The sequence below is a fragment of the Ambystoma mexicanum genome, chromosome 2p, assembly GCF_040938575.1.
Source record: "Ambystoma mexicanum isolate Mex_15411 chromosome 2p, UKY_AmexF1_1, whole genome shotgun sequence".
Classification (NCBI taxonomy): domain Eukaryota; kingdom Metazoa; phylum Chordata; class Amphibia; order Caudata; family Ambystomatidae; genus Ambystoma; species Ambystoma mexicanum.
In genome coordinates, this window is record NC_090923.1 from 123,161,183 (window position 1) to 123,185,976 (window position 24,794).

Consider the following 24,794-nt stretch of genomic DNA (forward strand, 5'->3'; position numbering starts at 1 on the left):
ACCACATCAACTGAACCAGAGACTTTTGCCTCTGAGGAAAGAAGGTTGAAAGACCTTCAGGATGCATTACAGGAAGCAAGTGGCCTAGACACTTCCCCAGAAGTGGAATTTGTCAAACCAGACCCAGGGGAACATGCTGAAACCCCTTATCGAACCCTAATGTAAAGAATTATGGAGTTCATGGGTTGGTCTGCGCCTTCACCTGTTTTTCAACAGGATGACCTCACAGATATTCTGGATAAAGGTCCACAGGAGGATCCTGCGGTTCCCTTTCATTCTGCTTTACAAAGAAAGATTTTAACTAACTGGGAAACTCCTGAAGGTTGTCCCTGCGGTTAACAAGAAGTTGTCTGCGAAATATAGGGTATCTGCTGCTGACCCTGAATACCTATCTAAGCACCCTACTCCAGAGAGTCTGGTGGTCCAGGATGCAACTTCATCAGGCAGTACATCTGCATACCCAACTGCTCCACAGGATAGGGATGATAAAAAATATGATGCCATGGCTAAGAAAGTCTTCTCGGCCTGTAGCATGGCTTTAAAATCTGTTAATGCGACTTGTACGCTCGCTAGGTTCAGCCACACTCTTTGGGAGTGTGCTTCATCAGCGGCTGACTGCCTCCAGGAAGGAGAAGAAAGGGACGCATTTTTAAATATCATCAGAGATGGTAAAGATGCAATGTGTGAGTCCCTTCAAACTGGCATTGATTCTGCTGACAGTATCAGCAGGGCCATGGCGGCAAGTACCACAATCCGCAGGCATGCATGGTTGAGAAAGTCCGGCTTTGCTTCTGACGTACAGGCCAGACTTTTAAATATGCCCTTTGACGGCTCTTCCCTGTTTGGTAAGAAGGCGGATGACAGTTTGGAAAAACTGCAAACATCTAAAGCAGCAGCCAAGTCACTAGGAGCTGCAATCCGTCAAACTAATTTTCGTCCCTCAGGATCCTCTTGGAGAGGAAGGTCCTTTCGCTATTATTCCTCATATGGAAGAGGCAGAAGACGGCCGGCTCAAAGAGGCCAAGGAAAATTTACCCGTGGTGGACAGGGTAAAGGAAAGAAAGCCGCATCAGCAGGAGCAGGAGCCGCTTTACCTTCGACAACTGCATCAGCTGCTCCCAAACCACTCTGAGGTCTCCCATCACAAGACACCTGTAGGGGGCAGGTTAACTCCACATCTGACGGAATGGCAGGCTATTACGTCAGATGCTTGGGCATTGGAGACAGTTGCCCAAGGTTACTGCCTGCCTTTTCTACGCATCCTTCAGAGCCATCCACCGGGGAACAGCTCTCTGAAAGTGCCGGATCCGCTCCTCTTGCAGGAAATTGTAGACCTGCTAGAGAAAGTTGCCATAGAACCGGTACCTATAGCGGACAGGAACAAGGGCTGGTACTCCCCCTACTTTCTCATACCAAAGAAAGACGGAGGACTGAGACCCATCTTGGACTTACGAGAATTGAACAAGTTCCTCAGGAAGGACAAGTTCAAGATGGTAACTCTCTCTCAGATCCTTCAGGCCCTTCAGCATCAGGACTGGTTGGTATCTCTGGACCTTCAGGATGCTTATTTCCATGTGCCAATCCATCCCAAGCACAGGAAGTACCTGAGGTTCGCAATTGGCAACTCTCATTTTCAATTTCGAGTTCTGCCATTTGGGCTGACCTCCGCCCCGAGGGTCTTCACCAAGCTAATGTCGGTTGTGGCTGCAAGTCTAAGGAGGGAAGGGATTCACGTTTACCCCTACCTGGACGATTGGTTGATCAGAGCAGTTTCTTCGGAACAAGCTCGGATCCAACTAGATTATTCTGCCACTTCCTTCACAAGCTGGGCTTCTCCCTCAATTTAAAGAAGTCACAGATGATACCATCACAGAGACTCCAGTTCATTGGAGCAGTCCTGAACACGTCCCTGGGAAAAGCCTCCCCACCAGAGGTGAGGGCTCAAGATATTCTGCAGATGGTCACCAGGTTTCAAAATGCCCAACGTCTCCCAGCCTACAACTTTTTGAGGTTGCTAGGCCTCATGGCATCCTGCATATCCCTTGTGCCAGAGGCTCGCCTGAGAATGAGATCCCTTCAGTGGGCACTGAGGACTCAGTGGTCACAATTCTCAGGAAGGATGACAGATCTCCTCCGGATTCCGGACAAGGGAGCCCACGACCTTCAATGGTGGGACTCTCCAGAGAACATCTTGAAAGGAGAACTGTTTTGGCAACCATGGCCGGAGATAACAGTAGTCACAGACGCCTCACTCACGGGGTGGGGAGCCCATGTCAACGACTTGACCATCAGCGGTCGTTGGTCTCCATCGGAGTCCAGACTACACATCAACCTGTTGGAGCTGAGAGCCATCAGACTGGCACTGAAGGCTTTTCTGCCGTCTGTACGGGGGAGAAACGTCCTGATAATGACGGACAATACAGTGGCCATGCACTACCTCAACAAAAGAGGAGGCGTAGGGTCACTGCCACTGTGCAGAGAGGCGATGCAGCTCTGGTTTTGGGCAATTCAGGAAGGAATCTCTCTATCGGCAATTCACCTAGCCGGAGAGAAGAACTTGACAGCGGACGCTCTGAGCAGGCAGAACACAGTCTCCCACGAGTGGGAGATAGCTCAGGAAGTCCTTCAAGAGATCTTCGCCCTTTGGGGAACCCCTCAAGTGGATCTGTTTGCCACCAGTATCAACAGGAAGTGCGACATATTTTTCTCAAGGGAATTTCCCCCGAGGGGAGCTTTAGGAGATGTGTTCATAGTGGACTGGGAGTTCCCACTTCTGTACGCGTTTCCTCCGGTCCCTGTCATTCCTCAAATGATCAGGAGGTTGAGAAGGTTTCGGAAGACCATGATCATAATTGCCCCGGATTGGGCAAGGAGAACGTGGTACCCGGACCTTCTGGACATGTCCATCCATCCTCCAATTCGTCTACGGTACAGAGAGGATCTTCTCTCGCAGGAGGGAGGTCAGGTTCTCCATCCAGCCATCAAGACCCTCAACCTTCACGCTTGGTATCTGGAAGGTTGAGGTACAAGGATTGGGACCTTCCAGATGACGTCATGGAGGTGTTGCTTTCGGCCAGAAGGCCAGCAACTAAAACTCTATTCCGCTGCCGTTGGAATAAATTTTGCAGCTGGTGCAGAGAAAAGAATATCGAACCCTTTTCATGTGGTACACCTGCGGTGTTATCCTTCTTACTTTATTTGGAAAATTCAGGCCTTCAAGTTGGCACTATTAAGGGCTATCTCGCAGCGCTATCGATCTTTAAGCGCACTGCAGAGGAGCCATCGTATTTCAAAATTCCATTGGTAATACAATACCTGAAAGGTCTAACTAATGTTTACCTTGCAAGACCATTCCAAGTTCCCTTATGGGACTTAAATCTAGTTTTAAACTTCCTAAAGGGTGCTCCTTTTGAACCACTCCACTCTTGTTCATTGACGTTTCTCACCCTCAAAACTGTTTTATTGGTAGCATGAACATCTGCTAGAAGGGTTAGCGAGATACAAGCCCTATCTTGTAAACCTCCTCATACAATTTTTCACAAGGACAAAGTCGTTCTACAGGTGAAGCCTAACTTCCTCCCAAAGGTAGTTTCTGAATTTCACATTACTCAGAAGATTACTTTACCTTCATTCTATCCTCCTCCCCATTCGGGGAAAGAGGATGAGAGACTACACAGGCTGGACCCTAAGCGAGCCTTGAGTTTTTATATCAGTAGACTTGCTAAAATTAGACAAGCAGACCAACTCTTTGTAGGTTACGCAGGACATAAGTTGGGATTACCAATAACCAAACAAACCATCTACAGATGGATTATTTTAGCCATTCTGGAATGCTACAAACTGGCAGGGAAAGAGCCCCCTCAAAATCTAAGGGCTCATTCGACCAGGGGTATCGCAGCCTCCTCAGCTCTTCAAAGAGGGGTACCAATTAGAGACATATGTGCGGCTGCCACATGGTCGTCCGCACATACCTTTTACCAAATTTTATAGCATGGATTCCTCCTCTAGTCAAGAGACTAGATTTGGCAAAGCTGTGTTACACTCTGTTCATTCTTAAAGTGTAATATGGCATCTCTTACTCCCGCCTTCAATCACATACCACTGCTATGGGAGTCTATCATAGATAAGGAATACGTCGGAGGACACAATCCCTTCGAAGAACAAGTTACTCCTTACCTGGTAACGTTCTTTCGATGGGATGTTCCTCTGACGTATTCCCTCTCGCCCCTCCCATCCATCCCCGCAGTAACATTTCCCTTGTGGTTGCAGCTTACGCTCCTTCAAGGGTAGTAACCATTCATGCAATAACTCCCTTACTCTACAAAACGGAACTGAGCAACGGACGCTGCGCGTGGCCATTTATAGGCATGATGACGTCCGCGTCGATACGGTGGCTGTCGAGGAACACCTACTCAACGGACGTCGACGCACAGCGCCCTCTACTGGGGAAAAAAAAAATTCTGAGGCCAGCAAGCTGGAGATACAAATATCATAGATAAGGAATACGTCGGAGGAACATCCCATCGAAAGAACGTTACCAGGTAAGGAGTAACTTGTTCTTTGGTTGTACCGACGTTTCAGCACCGTTTTCTACATAATAATGCTATATTCTTTTTCACCTTACGTATAATGATTTCTATTTTATCTAGAGCACACCACCACGTGAGGCAACATTCATGTTAACCTTACAGATAAGGAAAAGGGTGAGCTCTTTATTAACTTCTCAATCGTGCTGTAAGGCTTTTACAGAGTTAAAAATATATTTTGACAATGTTATTTATAAAACACAGACTTACTGACCTGGCATACAAGGGAACACAAATTGAACCCCTGGGGTACCGAATATGGGAATACAACTACTTCGCCAAGGTTAGCCATTTCTTTCAGAAATTATGGTGTTTTTCATGTTCATTGTTTATGCTAATCACCCACCTTCCTATACCAATCTGTCCCTATTTTGACCAAAATAATCACATGTACATACGCTATGACTATGTTGTTCTAGAACATGTTTGAAGTTTTGTAACATCTAATGTTGAATTCTGTTTGAAAGCACAAAGAGATTTATGGAGATTAGGAGCATTCAGGTAACAGACGGTTGGCGGGAACCCAGAGGGGCAGAGAGGTTGCGAGGAACGGGTCTGGGAACCATAACAAGTAACCAGCTGCCTCCAAAGCATTCTTCATAATCACAGTAACCTGGTAGGGTAGTGAACCAGGTGGGCTGTGAGCGTTAAGAAAACCTGATAAAGGCTAGGGGATGAAGCATACCCCTTGGAAATCTGAACCGTGCAAGCCTGAGAAAGGCTAGGGGAAGAAGCATACCCCCCTGGCAGCTTGCATTGTGAAAGAATTGGAACTTTGCTTTTGAGTTGAGACTTTTCCATTTTGAACTTTGTCGTTGCCTGTGACAAGATCTGTAACCGGAGGAGGAGACTCATTCTGCAGGGAATAGCCTTCCAAACTACTGGCATACTTGTCCGCTCCACAGAGGAAGGGAGCCATTCTTCCGCATTAAGGCGTCTAACTTTTTAGTTTACTTAGAGATGTAAAGGGAAGAAAGTAGGTTTTGAGACGGTACGGTGGACATTTTAGTTACTGACTTTCTGACACATCCTTAGTATGGAGTTGAGGAAGGGAAAACCGTCTTTGTAATGGGGACATCTAAGGGTTTTCTTTTCTTTTTGTTAAAAATGTAAGTTTCTGCCAACCACCATATCCCCTGTGTGTCAGTCTCCTCCTTCCACACTCTTACAGTATATTGAAAAACGTGAAAGCTAGGACATTGCAATATTTATAAAAAGTGGCCTAATAAAAACATTTGAAAATGCGTCAAAGTAGGAATATACAAGAATTCGAACAAGACATGGATTATAAGGAGACGATTTCAAACTGAGGTACGCCTACACTTGCTCCAGGGAGGCTGTGTGCAAGACCAGAACCGTCTTTGCGGCACAGTTGACATCTCAATAGGTTAAATGGCATTTCTGCAGCTTAACACAAATTTGAACGGTGTGGTTCAGTAATCAATGTGCTAGCGTGTTTACATGTGGCTACAACATCCGACTGTTATTTATTTTTTTATTGTAATGCACATGATCTCTAATTGCCTTGTTGCCATTATAGCTAACATTTGTACTTTGGCAGATGTATGTGTTAATAAGAAACCTGTTTAATTCACTGTCCCTTTTATTGTAGAAGGAACAATATATTAATTGAGTCCGTGACTCCACATTACATTTATATCGCCTGGGTCCATATTGAGTCACCGGGGGGTGCCCAGAAGCAGGTGAGGGTGGAAAGTGCATTCAGGATTACATTACTAGCACTTAGCCAGACGTAAAGACGTGTGAGTGACGGGACAAAATCGGCCATTCATGCGGTTGATTTACACAGGCGGAATGATTGGGGGGCTGATTCTGCAACGCATTTTAGAATACGGCTCCCTTGATCCCTCGCAATTGACTATGCGGCCTAGGATTTATGGGGGTTGTAGTTCACCAACTCCAGGCATGAGGTAAATGTGAGATCGGGAAACGACTCTCCACGATGTCCAAAGAGACGCACACTCTAGAACAGCTATCTAAACTTAGTTGAGATACCGCCACTGTTGCACCATTTATTTAACTTTACTGAGGCTCACTGGGCGAGTAGTGAGACTAGTGGCAGAGAGTTGTATGGATATGGATACGGAGATGCCAGTTAATAGAACATGCACTGGGGCCACGTACCGACGAAGTACTGCTTTGCCGCGCTCCCTGTCCAGCTGTTTGTTGCTCTGTGGACTTTGTGATAAGCTGCCTGCTTTCTACGGTACACCTTGCCTCCAGAGATACAGAATTGTGCTGCTTGTGCACTTTGAACATATATTTACAGTACCTTTCCCTTTTTTTCTCTGTATAGGGTTCTTTTGGACTTATTTGTACACAAACACTACTTACGGTTACCTAGCCCCGCCTCTTTTGCCGTGATTCTACAAAAACCAGGATGCGCGCGCACCGGGGCGAAGTACAGACGAAGTATCGCTTTGCCGCTGCGTCGTGGTCAGCCGGTCTTTATCGGTCTTCTATTTTTATTTTGTATTTTCCTATACAATCTGGTTTCGAATCCATTCTCATTTTGTATTCATCCCAACTGTCATACAGTTTGAGGTGGTGCTTGTACACTTTGCGAACTGATGTTAAGTGGATTATCACTGATAAAGTAATCGTACACTATGTCAGTTCGTATCTCGTTTATTTCACACAGGAGAGTTCCCTCACCGTGGTCCGCTGTCCGCCTTCCTCCAGCTGAGCCTCAAGATTCGAATCTCAGCCCGAGGAACGCCCCATCGAACCACAGTTAATGAAGGTTCTATTAACCTTCACATTATAACATCTCCCTCCCTTAATATCAATACATAATAATTACAAACAGAAGGCATGGGCGAAAGGAAAAATAAAAACAGCACAAAACATAGGATAAGGGTCAACACTCTAAGAGTTAGTAAGTGAAAGGATACACGTTGTCTCGTCTTCTTTAAGTTACATTGGGTCTTATTATGTAAAATGCTCAATAATAATAAATGAAGTCTTCTTTCACACGTGGCACTCTTCTCCTGGGTCTCAAACCAGAGACATCCTTGTTCATCATGTCGCTATAGCATGCAGTTTTGGATGATGTGGATTCTTCTTCCTCCAGCATGTCTCTCCTCTCCATTCTGTTGTTGTCATCCATCATCTGCTTTACTCTTCCATTGGTCATAATAATATCATCACATGACCACTTACTTCCATCCTCTAATATCACAGATTTATTTGAACAGTTCACCACTCTTTGTGGATGACGAAATTTAGATTCTCTTTTCAAAACTCTTCTGGGTTCTTTCACCCTGATCCAGTCACCCACCTCGATCCTATTTTCCTTCACATGTTTCTGGCTATCGTAATATTTTTTATACTTCTCTTGTTTATCCTTTACTCTCCTAATAACTGCATCCATATCCACAGTTTTATTCTTTTTCAACGGTAACCAGGCTGGTCTCAATCTATTCGTAGCAATCCTTCCTCTCATCATCGTAAATGGCTCTTCCTCCGTTGTAGAATGTGGTGTGACTCTATATGTAACCAAAGCTTCTTTGAGAGTCTCTCTCCAGGGTAAATTATTAGCTACAGCTAGTTGAATAGTATCCTTAATAAAGCGGTTCATTCTTTCTACCAACCCATTCCCTATGGGATGATATAGAGGTGTGGTTCTGTGCTTGATAGCCCTTTCTTTGAGAAACTTTTGCACTTCTATCGACGTGAATTGTGCACCGTTGTCCAATATCATCTCTTGAGGTTCCCCTTCGCTATTAAAAATTTCTTCCAGAAATGTTTTAATTTTCATGGCTGAAACTGACTCTTCCATTATGCCACATTCTACCCACTTGGAAGTATAATCAACCAACACAATGATATCATTTTTGTGGGGTTCCAATATTTCAAATGGGCCTGAAATATCAACAGCCAACTTCGTCCACACTGAATCTGGTATTGTTACAGGCTGCAAGGGTGTGGCTCTAGTCACTTTTCCTTTGTCACTCACTGCGCATGCAGAGCACTCTTACAATATTTTCTAGGTCACTCCATATATTGGGCCACCAGAATGTGTCTCTTACTCTTCTTTTTGTTAAGTTCCTTCCAATATGCCCCTCATGTGCTATATCCATTATCTTCCCTCTCAAACTTGAAGGTGGAACTATGCGATCTCTTCGGTATATACACAATTCATCGCAAGATATTTCATCTTTCTTATTCTCCCAACAAAAAATACTTTCCGTTACTGCTTTCCAATCACTTTTAATTGCTCTCCTAAGCTGCTCTTGTTCAACATCCCTCTCACTAGCTTCAACCCACTCTTCTTTGGAGAAACTAGGGCGTATTTGTGCTATCACACAATCCATCTCCATCTCCTCTTCCTTGGCTACTTCATGTGTTGCGGGACAAACAATCGGCAACTCTGTTCCTTTTGCCAGGAGTAAAGCTAACTGTAAGATTGTACTGCATTATGATTAGAATCCACCTTCTGATGCGAGGAGACATTAAATGCGAATTTTTGGGATTTAGAATGTGAATGAGAGGCTTATGATCCGTTTTGATTTCAATGGGGTTCCCCCAAATCAACCCTTTAAAATGCTCTAATATCCACATCAACGCCAGAGCCTCTCTTTCAATTGTAGAATAGTTTTTCGAAGGGATTGTGTCCTCCGACGTATTCCTTATCTTAGATATCTCCTTCCAGCTCTGCTGGCCTCGGAAAACTTTTCTCTAGAGGGCTCTGCGCGTCGACGTCCTCCGAGTCGATGTCCCTCGACAGCCGCCGTATCGACGTCGACGTCATCCTGCCTATAAAGGCCGCGCGCAGCGTCCGTTGCTCAGTTCCGTTTTTCCACGCTTACTCAGTGCCTCGGAATACCGTTGCTCAGTTTTGTCAGGTTAATCCTATTTACCTCGAGTTATTCGATCCGTACTCGATGGCTTCTTCGTCGGAACCGACAACTCCTCGATCCGGCTTCAAAAAATGCCGAGATTGTGGGAAAAAGATGTCGCTTACTGACCCTCACAGAGTTTGTGGTGTTTGGGAGCTGAACACCATTGTTCGGAGTGCGAGGACTGTATGTCCATGACAGCTAAGGCCCTGAAGGAGCGTAGGGGGAAGCTGGAGAAAGGTAAGACTTTTAAAGCTTCTTCTTCCTCGACGAAGTCGAGACATTCGTCTCCTCGTCACCATTCGCGCTCCAGGTCTCCGAGTGGGTCCCATCACTCTTCGAGATCGAAGCACTCGAAGAGGAGACGTCGAAGATCCCCTTCTCCGTCTTCCTCTTCCTCTGGTTCTCCATAGAGAATCCCTTGCCCCACGAAACATAGTTCCCGGGCTGAATGGGAGGAATGCCGCAAAAATATGATCGTCTTCGAGAAAGCGGCCTCGACCCCCTCGAAGACTGCCGAGAGCGATGCTCTGGTCGAAAGACCCGAAGGTCAAAAACGCCGCGAGTCGCAGTACCCGGCGAAGGAAACCTCTCGAGCGCGTCTCGAACCCTCGAGTAGGACTATGACCTCGAAACCTTCCTCGAAGGTTCCGTCGACACCGTCGACGAAGGTTCCGTCGATGCCGAGGTCGGTGTCTTTGATGCCGTTGTCGAAGGGACCTTCGACACACGGGTCTGTCGACTCGACGGCAGCTTCGACACCGGCGTCGACGCCAAGAAAAGTCACGGTTACGACACACCCAGTGACTATCCCCAGGTCCTCGATGACGATGGCTTTGAGATTGTCGAGCAGAATCCCAATTCTGTCGAGGTCATCGAGGCCTCCGCCTTTGTTTTCGACGCCACGCTCGAAGCCTTCGACGTCGGCGTCGAAGACATAGACGTTTTCGAGGCCGATTATGACAAGTTCGGCACCCTCTGCCTTGGAAATGGGGTTTACACCCTTTATGAGTTCAGAACAATTGTGAACTATGTCCTCAATTATGGAAGAGGGTGAATTGTCAGAAGACACATTTGAGTTGCAGGGACCTGTAACCCCAATTAGAGAGGATTTTTCCTCTGAAGAACGCAGGTTAAAGGATCTTCATGATTCCTTACATGAAGCAAGTGGGTTAGACACTTCCCCTGAGGTGGAGTTTGCTAGGCCAGACCCGGGGGAGCATGCTGAAACCCCCTATAGAGCCTTAATGGCCAGGATCACAGAGTTTATGGGGTGGTCTGCACCTTCACAATCTTGTCAACAAGATGACCTCACGGATATTCTTGACAAAGGCCCACAGGAGGATCCTGTGGTGCCTTTTCATAAAGCTCTTCAGAGGAAGAGTATGACGAACTGGGAAACCCCAGATGTCGTCCCGGCATTAAATAAAAAACTGTCTACAAAATACAGGGTATCTTCTACAGACCCAGAGTTTTTTGTCAAAACACCCATCTCCAGAAAGTCTGATGGTACAAGCAGCATCTTCTACCGATGTCAAGACGGCTTATCCTACCGTCCCACAGGACAGGGACGATAAAAAATATGATGCTATGGCAAAGAAAGTTTTTTTCGGCATGTAGCATGGCGTTAAAATCTGTTAATGCTACTTGCACCCTTGCTAGATTCAGCCATACACTTTGGGAGTGTGCTTCTTCAGCGGCTGACTGCATCCCGGAGGGAGAAGAAAGGGAGGCGTTCCTGAATATCATACAGAACGGTAAAGACGCTATGTGCGAATCCCTCCAGACGGGCATTGATTCGTCTGACAGTATCAGCAGAGCAATGGCAGCAAGTACAACAACCAGGAGATTCGCTTGGTTGAGAAAGTCTGGTTTTGCCCCAGATGTGCAAGCCAGGCTCTTGAACATGCCATTCGATGGCTCTTCTTTGTTCGGGAAAAAGGCGGATGACAGTTTAGAGAAACTGCAAACTTCAAAAGCAGCAGCAAAATCCCTAGGCGCTGCAATCCGTCGGACACCTTTTCGTCCCACAGGAACCTCTGCGAGGGGCAAGTCCTTTCGCTTCTACTCCGCATTCGGAAGAGGTAGAGGACGACCGGCTCAAAGGGGACAAAGAAGAACTACCCGAGGTGGACGGGGTAGATATTCAAAAGCCGCAGCAACAGCAGGTGCCTCGTTACCATCTGCATCAGCCGCCCCAAAACCACTCTGAGGACTTCCCTCACAGGACACCTGTAGGAGGCAGGTTGACTCAACATCTGGCGGAATGGCAGGCTATCACGTCAGATGCTTGGGCATTGGAAACAGTTGCCCAAGGTTACTGCCTGCCTTTCCTACGCATACCTCAGAGTCATCCACCGGGGATCAGCTCTCAGAAAGCTCCAGATCCACTCCTCTTGCAGGAAATTTTGGACCAGCTAGAGAAAGGTGCCATAGAACCGGTACCTGTAGCGGAGAGGAACAAGGGCTGGTACTTCCCTTACTTTCTCATTCCAAAGAAAGACGGAGGACTGAGACCCATCTTGGACTTGCGAGAATTGAACAAATTCTTCAGGAAAGAGAAATTCAAGATGGTCACTCTTTCTCAGATCCTTAAGGCCCTTCAGTTCAAGGACTGGTTGGTATCTCTGGACCTTCAGGACGCTTATTTCCATGTGCCTATCCATCTCCAACACAGGAAATACATGAGGTTCGCAATTGGCAACTCTCATTATCAATTTCGAGTGCTGCCATTTGGGCTGACCCCCCACCAACCCCCTGAGGGTCTTCACCAAGTTAATGTCGGTAGTGGTGGCAAGTCTAAGGAGGGAAGGGATTCACGTCTACCCCTACCTGGACGATTGGTTGATCAGGGCTGTATCTTCGGAACAAGCTCAGATCCAGCTAAATCACGTTTGCCACTCCCTTCACAGACTGGGCTTCTCCCTCAATTTAAAGAAGTCACAAATTATACCATCGCAGAGACTCCAGTTCATAGGAGCGATCCTGGACACTTCCCTGGGAAAAGCCTCGCCACCAGAGGTGAGGGCTCAAGATATTCTACAGATGGTTACCAAGTTCCAAGATGCCCAATGTCTCCCAGCCTTCGACTTTTTGAGGTTGCTAGGCCTCATGGCATCCTGCATTTTCCTAGTCCCAGAGGCTCGCCTGAGAATGAGATCCCTCCAGTGGACACTGAGGACCCGGTGGTCACAATTCTCAGGGAGAATGACAGATCTTCTTCAGGTTCCCGACAGGGTGGCTCGAGACCTTCAGTGGTGGGCCTGTCAGGAGAACATTCTGAAAGGAGAACAGTTTTGGCAACCCTAGCCGGAGATAACAGTAGTCACGGATGCCTCACTCACGGGGTGGGGAGCCCACGCCAACGACTTGACCATCAGCGGTCGTTGGTCTCCATCGGAGTCCAGACTACATATCAACCTGTTAGAGCTGAGAGCCATCAGACTTGCGCTGAAGGCGTTCCTGCCAGCTGTACAAGGGAAAAATGTCCTGATAATGACGGACAACACGGTGGCCATGCATTACCTCAACAAAAGAGGAGGCGTAGGATCACTACCCCTGTGCAGAGAGGCGATGCAGCTCTGGTTTTGGGCAATCCAAGAAGGAATCTCTCTATCAGCAGTTCACCTAGCCGGAGAGAAGAACTTGACAGCGGACGCTCTGAGCAGGCAGAGTACAGTCTCCCACGAGTGGGAACTAGCTCAGGAAGTCCTTCAAGAGATCTTCGCCCTTTGGGGAACCCCTCAGGTGGATCTGTTCGCCACCAGCGTCAACAGGAAATGCGATCTGTTCTGCTCAAGGGAATTTCCCCCGAGAGGAGCTCTGGGAGACGCGTTCATAGTGGACTGGGAGTTTCCGCTTCTGTACGCGTTCCCACCGGTCCCTGTCATTCCTCAAATGATCAGGAGGTTGAGAAGATTCCGGAGAACCATGATCCTAATTGCCCCAGATTGGGCCAGGAGAACGTGGTACCCGGACCTTCTAGACTTGTCCATCTGCCCTCCAATTAGACTTCCACTCAGAGAGAACCTACTCTCACAGAAGGGAGGTCAGGTTCTCCATCCAGACATCAAAACCCTCAACCTTCAAGCTTGGCTTCTGAAAGGCTGAGGTACAAGGATTGGGACCTCCCTGATGATGATATGGAGGTGTTGCTTTCGGCAAGGAGGCCAGCAACAAAGTCTTTATACCGCTGGAACAGATTTTGCAGCTGGTGTAGAGAACAGAATATCGACCCCTTTTCATGTGGTACACCAATGGTTTTGTCCTTCCTCCTCTATTTGGCGAATTCAGGCCTTCAAGTTGGCACCATTAAGGGCTATCTCGCAGCGCTATCCATCTTAAAGCGCACTGCGGAAAAACCATCCTATTTCATGTTACCCTTGGTAATACAGTTTCTAAAGGAGTTAACCAATGTTTATCCCCCTAGACCATTCCAAGTTCCCCTATGGGATTTAAACTTAGTCCTAACTTTCCTGATGGGCACACCTTTCGAACAACTCCATTCTTGTTCGTTAAGATTCCTTACCCTTAAAACTGTTTTATTAATAACACTTACATCTGCTAGAAGGGTGAGCGAATTACAAGCTCTTTCTTGTAAACCCCCTCATACAATCTTTCACAAAGACAAAGTTGTCCTGCAAGTGAAGCCTAATTTCCTCCCAAAGGTGGTTTCTGAATTCCATATCACTCAGAAGATTACCCTACCATCTTTCTATCCTCCTCCTCATCCGGGGAAAGAGGAAGAGAGGTTACACAGGCTGGACCCTAGAAGGGCTTTAAGTTTTTACATCAGTAGACTAGCCAGGATAAGACAGGCAGACCAGCTGTTTGTAGGTTACACCGGTCACAAGCTGGGGTTACCAATAACTAAGCAGACCATTTCCAGATGGATCATTCTAGCCATTTTGGAATGTTATAAACTGGCAGGGAAAGAGCCCCTTCAAAACCTTAGGGCTCATTCGACCAGAGGTATTGCAGCTTCATCGGCCCTCAAAAGAGGTGTGCCGATTAAAGACATCTGTGCGGCCGCTACATGGTCGTCTGTCCATACCTTTACACGATTTTACAACTTGGATTCCTTCTCCAGTCAAGAGACTAGGTTTGGAAGGGCTGTACTGCACTCTATTCATCAGTAGAAGACAGAGTAAAGTCAGTACTCCCTCCTCCAATAATAGAATACTGCTATGGGAGCCTATCTAAGATAAGGAATACGTCAGAGGACACAATCCCTTCGAAGAACAAGTTACTTCTTACCTTGTAACGTTCTTTCGACGGGATGTTCCTCCGACGTATTCCTTATCGACCCTCCCATCCATCCCTGCAGTTCTACTTCCCTTGTTGTTGCAGCTTACGCTCCTTCAGGGTGATTAGTCTAGTCCAGACAGAAATACTGTGGGCTACAAAATGGAACTGATGAACGGACGCTGCGCGCGGCCTTTATAGGCAGGATTACGTCGACGTCGATACGGCGGCTGTCGAGGGACATCGACTCGGAGGACGTCGACGCGCAGCCCCTCTAGAGAAAAATTTTCCGAGGCCAGCAGAGCTGGAAGGAGATATCTAAGATAAGGAATACGTCGGAGGAACATCCCGTCGAAAGAACGTTACAAGGTAAGAAGTAACTTGTTCTACTACAATCATGGAGACATTCCATTATTCTGCCAATATACAAAAAGGGCGATCAGCAAAATCCTGCCTGTTACAGGCCGATCGCCCTTTTAGATGCCCTTGGTAAGATAGTGTGTCGTATTATGCTTAAGGATTTGAATGCCTGGTCGTTGGCAGACGACAAAAGAGATCCGTTTCAAACCGGGTTTGTTTCCGGTCTAGGCACTTCAAAAATATCATTGCTTTGAATATGATCAAATCTCATAATGCCAGCCGGAAGCAACCCCTCAATTCAATAAACCATCAATTGTTACATGAGAAATTACAACAATATGAATGTCCAGTCTCGTTAATAACTCTGGTTAGTCTTCTCCACACGAACACCACTATGCAGGTTAGATTAACCAGTTAAGGCCTATTGTCTTCTTCTTTTGTTACAAAACGAGGTTTAAAGCAAGGCTGTATATTGGCCTCCACCCTTTTTAATTTATTTTAGATATGGGTGAAAAATTTCTCAACCACTGTTGATACCTAAAAATTAGGTACTCAACAGATAGTGTGGTTAATCTACGCGGACATTCTCGTCCTTCTATCTCAAACTCTGCAAGGCATGCAAAACCTTCTAGACAAACTTGGTGAATATGCTCAGGTGAATAATCTAATGATAAATACAGAAAAAAACAAATAGTAGTTTGTGACAAATATCCAAGACCGAAATCAAGCAGGTACCCGTGGTCATTGCAAAACTCCAAACTTTTGGTGGTACCTTATTACAAATTCTATCCACGGCTTCACAAATGTTCAACTATATTTACTGAGCTTGGACTCTAAACTGGTAAATCTTATTTCACAAGCAAAAATGTAATTTACAAATATGGCAAATTCACTTGCAGTCATATCATGGCATTCTATCAACAGAAGGTGGTTCCCATCATGATTTATGGTTTGGAAACTAAGGCCCAGCAAGAAAAAAAGTGTTGGCATATATTAAAAGCCTGTTCCTGGAAACGGGTACTAACGTTACTAAAATGCACACCAATAGCTATAATACGCTTTGAATTGGAGGCCCTCTCATTGTATACCAAGGTTGTATGGAAAATGTGGTGTTTGTTGAGAAAGTGTTTATTGGGTACCAACTCTAATAATATCTTGAGTGTTGTGACCCACTATCTATTAACATCATTGCATATGTTCCCGAGAATATGGCAAAACATTATAACAGATGCCCTATCTGATGCAAACATCTCCCTGGAGCTATTAATTGCAGATCCAGTAAGAGCAAAGATTAAAATCTACCAACATGACTGGATATGCACTCAAGTCAAATGTAACACCTATGTAGACTTCAACTCAACTTGGACATAAGACATTTCACAATATGGCTGATTATCTGGTCAAGAGTCCCTCGCCTTATTTTAGAAATCAGTATTTAAGATTCAGACTAAATCTGTGGCCCACAAACACACGACATACTGGCAAGGCGAGGTCTCATCCCCACAGATCAGATCTTCTGTCTTTTTTGTAAGGACACAGCTCAGAGAGAAAAGCTGCGGTATATAGTAGTCAAATGTCGTGCCTTAATTTCACAGCGCAGTGTGTTCTTCAAGGATTTACTTCATTTACATCGTCCTCTAACTGCAAATGAGATCTGGCATATTATTTTTACTTGCTCTAGGTTAGCAGTGAAAATTGCGTTCAATTATTTGGATTTTTTTTTTTTTTTTTGCCTTAGTTTACACCAGAATTTTGTTATAGAATAGAGGTTGTCATTTTCAGCCAATCAAATAAATAAAAAATAGAACATGTATGCCATGATGAATTTGGGAGATGACCTGGACATAATACGGTACCACCCGTACCAATTCCATGAATTATTACTGATAACAAACAAGGATACTGGTTTGGAGGTAATTTACTTACCCATGCACAAACGCTTGTCACTCACATTTTATCAAAACAAAACATGATTTATAATTCTTAGCTCACTTTCATCCCAACAGACAAGGAATCCCAACACCTACGACCTTTCTCATTGCAGAACTGTGAAATTCTGACGACATGTTTAGACTCTTTGCAATCTTGCTCTATATTACAACACGGTATTTCCCTTGCACACCAACTGCATGCACAGCCTGAAACGTGAAGCCTCGTTTAGTCCCTACAAAAATGAGTATACACCTATATATGCGTATCCACAGTTCACACTCCAGCAGACGCAAAGCGCTTTAGCCATGATTGTTCCACAGGCTGTACACATCCTTTAGTAAGTTGTAACAGTTGTGTTAGAGTTTTTAGTTGGTTATACTTGCAGCTGATATGAACACCTTTGTCAAATGTCTCGTTATGATAGCTCGGGGTCAACGTGCTCGCCTTGGAAGCAAGACAAGGACCGGACTTAGAAACCTCTGGGTATTAAGCGCTATAAATAACCTAACCTATCATATCCAACTTTGGAGACATTATGGGGATACAGGGAGCTGAAGCAGCTATGAATTTAGGCCTGTCTATATCTACCAAAAATTGTGAAATAGTTTAGTAGACGATGAAGTAACTAAGCAGGATGTGAGATGTTGTATGGTAACACACCTCGTACATGATAAAATCACTGGAAAAAACGTCCATACCGAAGGGAAAATTATGTGCATTATCTGGCTGCTGGTTCAGTGTGTTCTCTGTATATTGTTTGTGTACTGGCTGCTGGTTGAGTGTGTTCTCTGCATATTGTTTCAATGTATGTCCTATTGCTCCCCCCAAAATGTACATTTGAATGACTATCGTTGTAAAGGAGCAAAAGCTGTGGTACACTCCCAGGGTAATTGGTCACGCCTTGTCAACTGGACATTGATGGACTAGGCCTGAGGCAGTTCTTTTATCTTTTAATAAAATTTTAGATGCCATCTGAATTTCCAAATTGTTCTGCTGGAGGGGTAATCTGACACGCATACCAAAAGAGCATCCAGGGTGTCCAGAGCAAATAGATGAGTCTTGGATTGCCCAATCTGGGATGGGATAAAAGATAAATCACCATTGCACGGACATGCGTAGGCACTCTGATACCACTACATTGTTGATTTGGCACACTATAAAATCATATTAACATAAAATAACCTAAGGTGGCCCCATTGGAAAAGGCAACAGGGTCGATAACGGATGCTCAGCTCTCAAACATCGATGTGAGCTTGTGCGAGTCATGTTTGTGGATTTGAGCAGGACAGCATTGATTGTTAACAAGTCCGATGTCGAATGTCCTCTTCACAAGTTGTTTGTCCTCTTCACAAATTGTACAATAAAGTGGGATAGCGCATGTCCAGCAATCGAGGACACCTAAAGGAGCAAGTGAGAGCTATCCAAGACAACATCACTCAACGTTATTGTCCTGGGGTGCTAAATGAAGCTTTGAGAGTGCACTCTATGCTTGGGGTATTGCCAAACCTATGATCTAGCTGACGGTGCAAAATTAAGGTTGCCCAGTGGTCCTTCTCCATCCTATGTGCTCATCAAGGGTGCGTGGGCTTCCACCTGTGAAATTCTACCTGTTATATGGGACTGGGTGATCCACAGAGATGTCTGGGAGATAATTCCCAATATATGTAGTTGCTATATTATAAATGGTGCTGAGGTGAACCTTGATACCTGGATCGGAATTGGAATTGAATAACTCTTTGGCTGATGGAACAGCCACATCAGTGCATGAGGCGATTGAGGCGTGAATTAATTGTCTGAGGGCATTTGCAGGGAAGGTAAAACAAAAGGATTGATGATGAATGGAACACAACACTTTTCTGCAAACAATAGCTGCATCTACCAAAATTGAAGGACTGGCACAAGATGTGGCTTTTTTGATTGCCACCCAAGCAGTGAGACAGGATATATAAATTGCCTGTAGAAATAAAAATAAAAATACATCTTCGATATTTAATTCAATTTAATTGGTTGTCATTAGTGCCACAATGATTTGGGAACATGTTCGGCTTGCTAACCCCGATGTAAGAAGGCCACATGATTTACAAGCTACATAGGAGACTGAGAATAATGTTTTCAAGTTGGTGCCCAGAATGTCAACCCAAGCATTTTTGCAACAAAACCAATCTATGTGGGCAGTTTCTATAGCCATAACAGTGGCTACATCAATTGTCTTTTTTTTCTTTATGGGGCAGCCATGATAACATTGCATGTCCATAAGGAACACATTTTGCCCATGCTCGTAGATAGCACTGTCATAGCAATAGTAGAAAGCAGATCGATGCTGACCTTGATGAAGAGAGTAATGCATTCATTAAAATAGATTCTCCATGATTTAAGAACATTTAAGGATTCCTTTCTTAGAGTGCCTTGTACAGGCATGGCCAGAATATAAAGGCCTACCTAAGGACCCAAGTGAATAGGGAAAGAATTCTTCTCATCAATGTAATGACTGGCTAAATGAAAAAGCAAACGTATTGGAGATCGTCTTTTTCAAGTACAAAAAGGAGGCAACTGTAGGGGCTGGTAATGTGATGTGGTCCTAGGAACACTGAGCATACAGCTTGTCCCAAACAGTGTAGCACCGCAGCCATGATTACTGATAATGACACAGCTTAGTAATGATGAGTCATGATTGGTTGGAATGAATCGTATAATACCATCAGCTGTGACTGTGACACAAACCCCTGTTTGAAGTGTGGTCCTGCCCAGTGATGTAAATGGCCAAGGCTCTATCTTGCCTCAGAACTGAAATACATTTCGCGTTGGTATCCGTTACCAGGCAGTGAGCAATTGCTTTTGATGAAGTGGTCTACTGTAGGCGTAGACGGACTGTCACATGGTAAGGAAGAATAACGATTTTCCATAATAACTTACTAGAAAGTCTTAATTCTATTAAAGACACGGAGGCGAGCATTATGCTTTTCTTTTTTATTGTTTTATAAATGGAAAGCTCAGCAGCAAGTGTTTATGCACCTTACTGAGAGCACAGGTATGCGTGACCGGCAAAAGGTGCATATAAAAACACATACATTTAGAAAACATGAGTCTATAACTGTCTCAGAACCAACAAAACTCCATTTCCCATGAGACTCCAATAAAGGTTCAGCAAAAGGTCAACAACATGTGACCTCAGTCCACCAATGAGTATACAGCTGTCCATACAAACAGTCCTGGATATGATGCAACTTCCTGAAGCAAAAGCAGAGCCGATCAGGAGGGTTTGTCTGTAACCGCTGTCAAGGGAGAGACAAATAACTAGAGTTAGTATATGCATAAGAGAACCCTAGTTCCCCTTACCAGGGTGGGAGATAAATTAGTGTTAACTTGACATACATAAAGACAGCAAAACGGCAGTAACACCTTCAAGCAAGGCGCTCAATTATTACCCTCAAGGGTGACTAGTGCTGCTATTTCTCTCGCTGGGCGGGATAATGCTCGCCTCTGTGTCTTTAATAGAATTAAGACTTTCTAGTGAAAGTTATTATGGAAAATCTTTATTCTATGTCAAGACCGGAGGCCACCATTACGCTCGTTTAATGCTTGCTTACCACAATAGATGCTGGTTGTTCTACCGGTTTCAGGTAGAATTGCTTAAATATTGATTCACCTGCCCAGTCCGCCATTCTCATGATATCTTCTAGGCGGACTTCGACCTGAAATACTTTGGAAGCCATGGCTCCTCTAACTGAGTGGGCTCCGAATGGAAAGTACCTATTCCTAATTGAATTAGAGTCCAATGCACCCAGCGTGCTAGGGTTGGAGCGGAAACTGCCTTGTGCAGTTTATGCAGGGCTATCAGTAAATGCCCATTAGGAGAAGTCATAAGCGAGGCGGTCTGCTCCTCGAAAACCTTTAAGCATCTAACTTGGCACAGCTTGGGCTGGTCCTTGAAAGCGGGGCACGAAATCACCCTAGAGTTACATTTCGTTTTCCTGTGTAAGTGAAATACTACACCATCAGTAGAAAAGTTCCTGCCCGCCAGATCGAGAGCTCTGACATCAGAGACCCTCCTGCTGGAAACTAAGCAGAGCAGCGTAGTAAGTTTGCCTGACGGAGCAGTCTAGGATAACTCCTTGTTATGGGGCCTTGACAGAAAAAGATTCAGCACCTTGTTGACATCCCAAAACTTGTCATAGCGGGACGGGGGCGGCATTGTAAGTCTGATGCCCTTAAGCATTCTGCAAACGAGGTGATGCTCTCCTGCTGGGAGCCCCTGAGTGAGGTAATGACCGGCAGAAATAGCTGAACGGTAGGCGTTAACTGTCCTGTAGGCGAAACTGGATGCGAACTGTTCCACCAGCACCAGTTACTCCAGGAGTTACGATACCTCTTGAGGGTAGCAGGGGCCCAGCTTTCCTCGATGAGGTTGACCGCCATGCTTGATATGCAGGGAATTCTCCACCTTGACCTGAAATCCTCCAGGCTGCTAGATTCAGTGATCCGTTGAGGAGAAGGGGGTGATGCTGCCCTGACGGATCCAGAAGAAGATCTGGAAATTGGGGTAGCAGGATTGGAGAATCCGAATAAAGTTCCAGAAGAAATGGATACCAGGTCTGAGAGGTCCAGACTGGGGCTATGAGGACCAGGTCTGTATTCTCCTGATGGGCCTTCGCGAAGGTCCTCGCTATCATGGTAAATGGGGGGGGGAGGAGGAAGGCATGATGAATCCTAAGCCCGAGTCCACTGCTGCAGAAATGCATCGGTCGCAGCTGCTGCTGGATTCGGCCTCCAGCTGTAAAACACAGGTAGCTGGATGTTGAGTCGGGATGCAAAGAAATCTATGGACATGGGGCCCCATGTTTGCTGGAGGCGGAGAAATACTTCTCTGTTGAGCCTCCAGTCGCTGAAATCTGTAGAGTGGTGGGAGTACCAATCCGCCACTGTTTGTGAGCCCTGGGAGATTTTTTGCTGTGACTGAAATCCGATGCTCCAAACAGAAATGCCAAAAGTCCTTGGCTAACTCTGCTAGAGGCCTTGATTCGGTCTCCCCCAGATGATTGATGTACCTTACTGCGGAAATGTTGTCCATTTTCAGCAAGATACAACAACTCGCCCTGCCTCTGGCAAAAGAGCGCACAGCGAAGGAGCCTGCAAGGTGCTCCAGGCAGTTTATATGCATTTCCAGCTCCTGAGCCACCAGTTGAGCTCTGTTCTCGCGGAGGGCGACAGCGCTAGACGCTGAGAGTAGGAGAGGCTCAGTCTCAGGTGTTGACCCTTGAGCCTCTGCAATACTCTGTAATGAAGTGGACTGGGAAATATTGCCTGAATGGAAGAAGATAGGAGACCGATTACTCTTGCTAATTCTCGAAGAGATATGAGGTCCCTCTGCAGGAGTCTGCGGATCTCCCTCCAGGTCACGTGTATCTTGGCCACGGGAAGATGAAGTTGCGAGTTCTGGGTACATACTAGTAACCTGAGAAATTCTAGATTCTGGGATGGACTGAGTATTGATTTTTCCCCATTTATGAGGAAACCAAGACTGTGTAGCAGGTTGATGGCCAGTTTGGCTTGATGTTCTACTAGGGCTTGAGAATGTGCCATGAAGATGATGTCTAGATAGACAATCAATCTGACACCTAGTTCTCTCAAACGAGCTACTACGGGCCGTAGGAGTTTGGTGAAGGCCGAAGGCGCTGTGGAGAGCCTGAAAGGTAAACTTGTGCACTCCCAGTCTTGGTTTTTCCAGGAAAACCTGAGATAGCTTACGTGGGCCTGGTGTATGGGAACTGCGAGGTAATTGTCCTTCAAATCCAGGCGCACGAGCCAGTCGTTTGGCCTCATGATGTCCCTGACCATGTGTATTCCTTCCATCTTGAAATTATGGTAGACATGAAGTCGTTAAGGGCCCTTAAATTTATCACTGGGCGTACTTTCTGCTTCCTGCGAACCAAAAATATAGGGCTGAAGAAGCCGCCTTGGCTCGAGCAGGGGCGAATTGACTGTTTTAGATGTAAGCTGCGTATTTCTCTGTCTAATGCTTCCTCATCTGCTATTGACATTATTAATGGAGTAGGGTGACCGGTCTGAGGTTGAGCGACTCTAAGCGCAGGCTGCGCGCTGCGTCCCTGGCCCATGCATCTCCTGATAAGGAGCCCAATGCTTGCGCAAAGAGAGCTAATCTCCCCCCTATGGGTGTCTGTGGCGCGGGCGTTGCTATGGGGACACTGACCTGTAGTTTGCTGTTGGGCTGGATATCTTGCACCTCCTCTCCATCCACGACCTATTCCCTGCCCTCTTGAGGGGAAGAAAGTGTCTGAGCGGTCCTGCCAAGAATTGTGTTGGTCCCTGGCGTGTTGAGGTCTTCGATCAAATGCGAAGCGGCCGGAGGAGCGACCTCTGCCTCGTCCGGCCCTGGAGAAAACGTTTGTAGCAAAAACTCTTCTGAAGGAAGCCTGAGCCTTGTCTAAAGCTGTAAAGGTGCCAACAAACTTCGACATTTCTTTCATGAATGGGTCTCCAAAAAGCAGACCTTGGGCTGTATCATGATTACATGATTCAGTATCTGCTAGCTCGGCTAACTTGGCATCAATTTTAAATAGGGTGCCTTTACGGCGCACTGCCGAGATGGCGCAACTGGCATTACCCAGTAAACAGAGTGCTCTTTGTGCCCAACCTGAAAGGATTGTTGGGTCGACGGGGTCACTGGAATCAATGGCTGCTTCGGCTAGGTCCATAATCTTCGCTAGAGTTCCGGTGACGTCCAGGACCCTGTCCTGGCAGGACTTCCAGGTGCAGTCAATGCCCTTCCTCGGCTCCTTTACATACTTTCCCAGAAATGTAATCATCTTGGAGTCTAGCTCCGGAGTGAGGGCTACTTTTCCTGGAATTTCGGCACAGGGGCATTCTGCTCTTAGTCTGGCCCTTACTTCCTTATCCAGAGGTTTGCGTAGACTGTTTTTGATGTAATTAGTTGTTCTGGACGACAGTTCCCAGTCGGTGGATCTGGGGTGCACAAGATCTTCCGGAGAACACATTCCCCTGGAAGGAGACTGTTCCCCGGTTACCTTCTTGGTGATGGGGACTGCCACAATCCCCGAGGTTGAGGGTCGCAACCCTATGGTTTGTGTGTCCTTCTAAGAGGATGAAGGGGGTTGATCAATATCATAGACCACTCTAACCTCGTCGTCGTGCCCTGTTGGTATTCCTCCGGGCTTGAGGGTCTAGTACCCCTGTTGTGTTCCTCGAGGTAAGAGGGTCCTTGAAGGTAAGGGGTGTCTATCCTGTTCATAAAGGCTTTTTTCAGCTGGGAAAAGGCGTCTGAGACGGCAGCGGTGGCCGGTATTGGCTGGCTCCGGGGGGTCATGGAGGCTTTGCTCCTACGAGCCGGAGTACATCCCCCAGTTGAAAGGTGCTTCCTTTTATGCGTCTTCTTTCTCCCAGGCGGCGAGGTCTCCTGCAGATGCTCCTCCAGACTGTATAGGCGCTGCTGGATAGGCAAGAGCATCTCAGATACTGCCTTCTTGATGCTGGTCTCCACTGAAGATCCCAGCACCTTTTTGAGGCTGTCTGCCATTGCCACCTCATCGATCTGATATTCTTCCTCCTCATTATCAGACCAATCTTGGTTTGTCTGAGGGAAGTGTTGAGCTGCCATAATAAATTCTGATTGCACCCTTTGTTTTATGATAAGTGTCTCTTATGGGCAACAGAAAGCCTTCTGTCAGCCCACTTAATCTATAAGCAAAGGAAGGTGTGTGGAACACAATGCTTTGCGGTCTTCTAGAAGGATGAATCCTGAGACTTCCTTTCTGTTTCGTTTTGCTTTTTTTTC

The 24,794-nt window shown here is 46.0% G+C and overlaps 1 protein-coding gene across 3 annotated transcripts in view; it reads left to right on the forward strand.

The window, feature by feature from the left end:
• The window catches only part of CHCHD6 (coiled-coil-helix-coiled-coil-helix domain containing 6), a 3,402,742-nt gene that overhangs the window by 46,845 nt on the left and 3,331,103 nt on the right, over positions 1 to 24,794 (forward strand). The gene's annotated exons all lie outside the window — the stretch shown is intronic.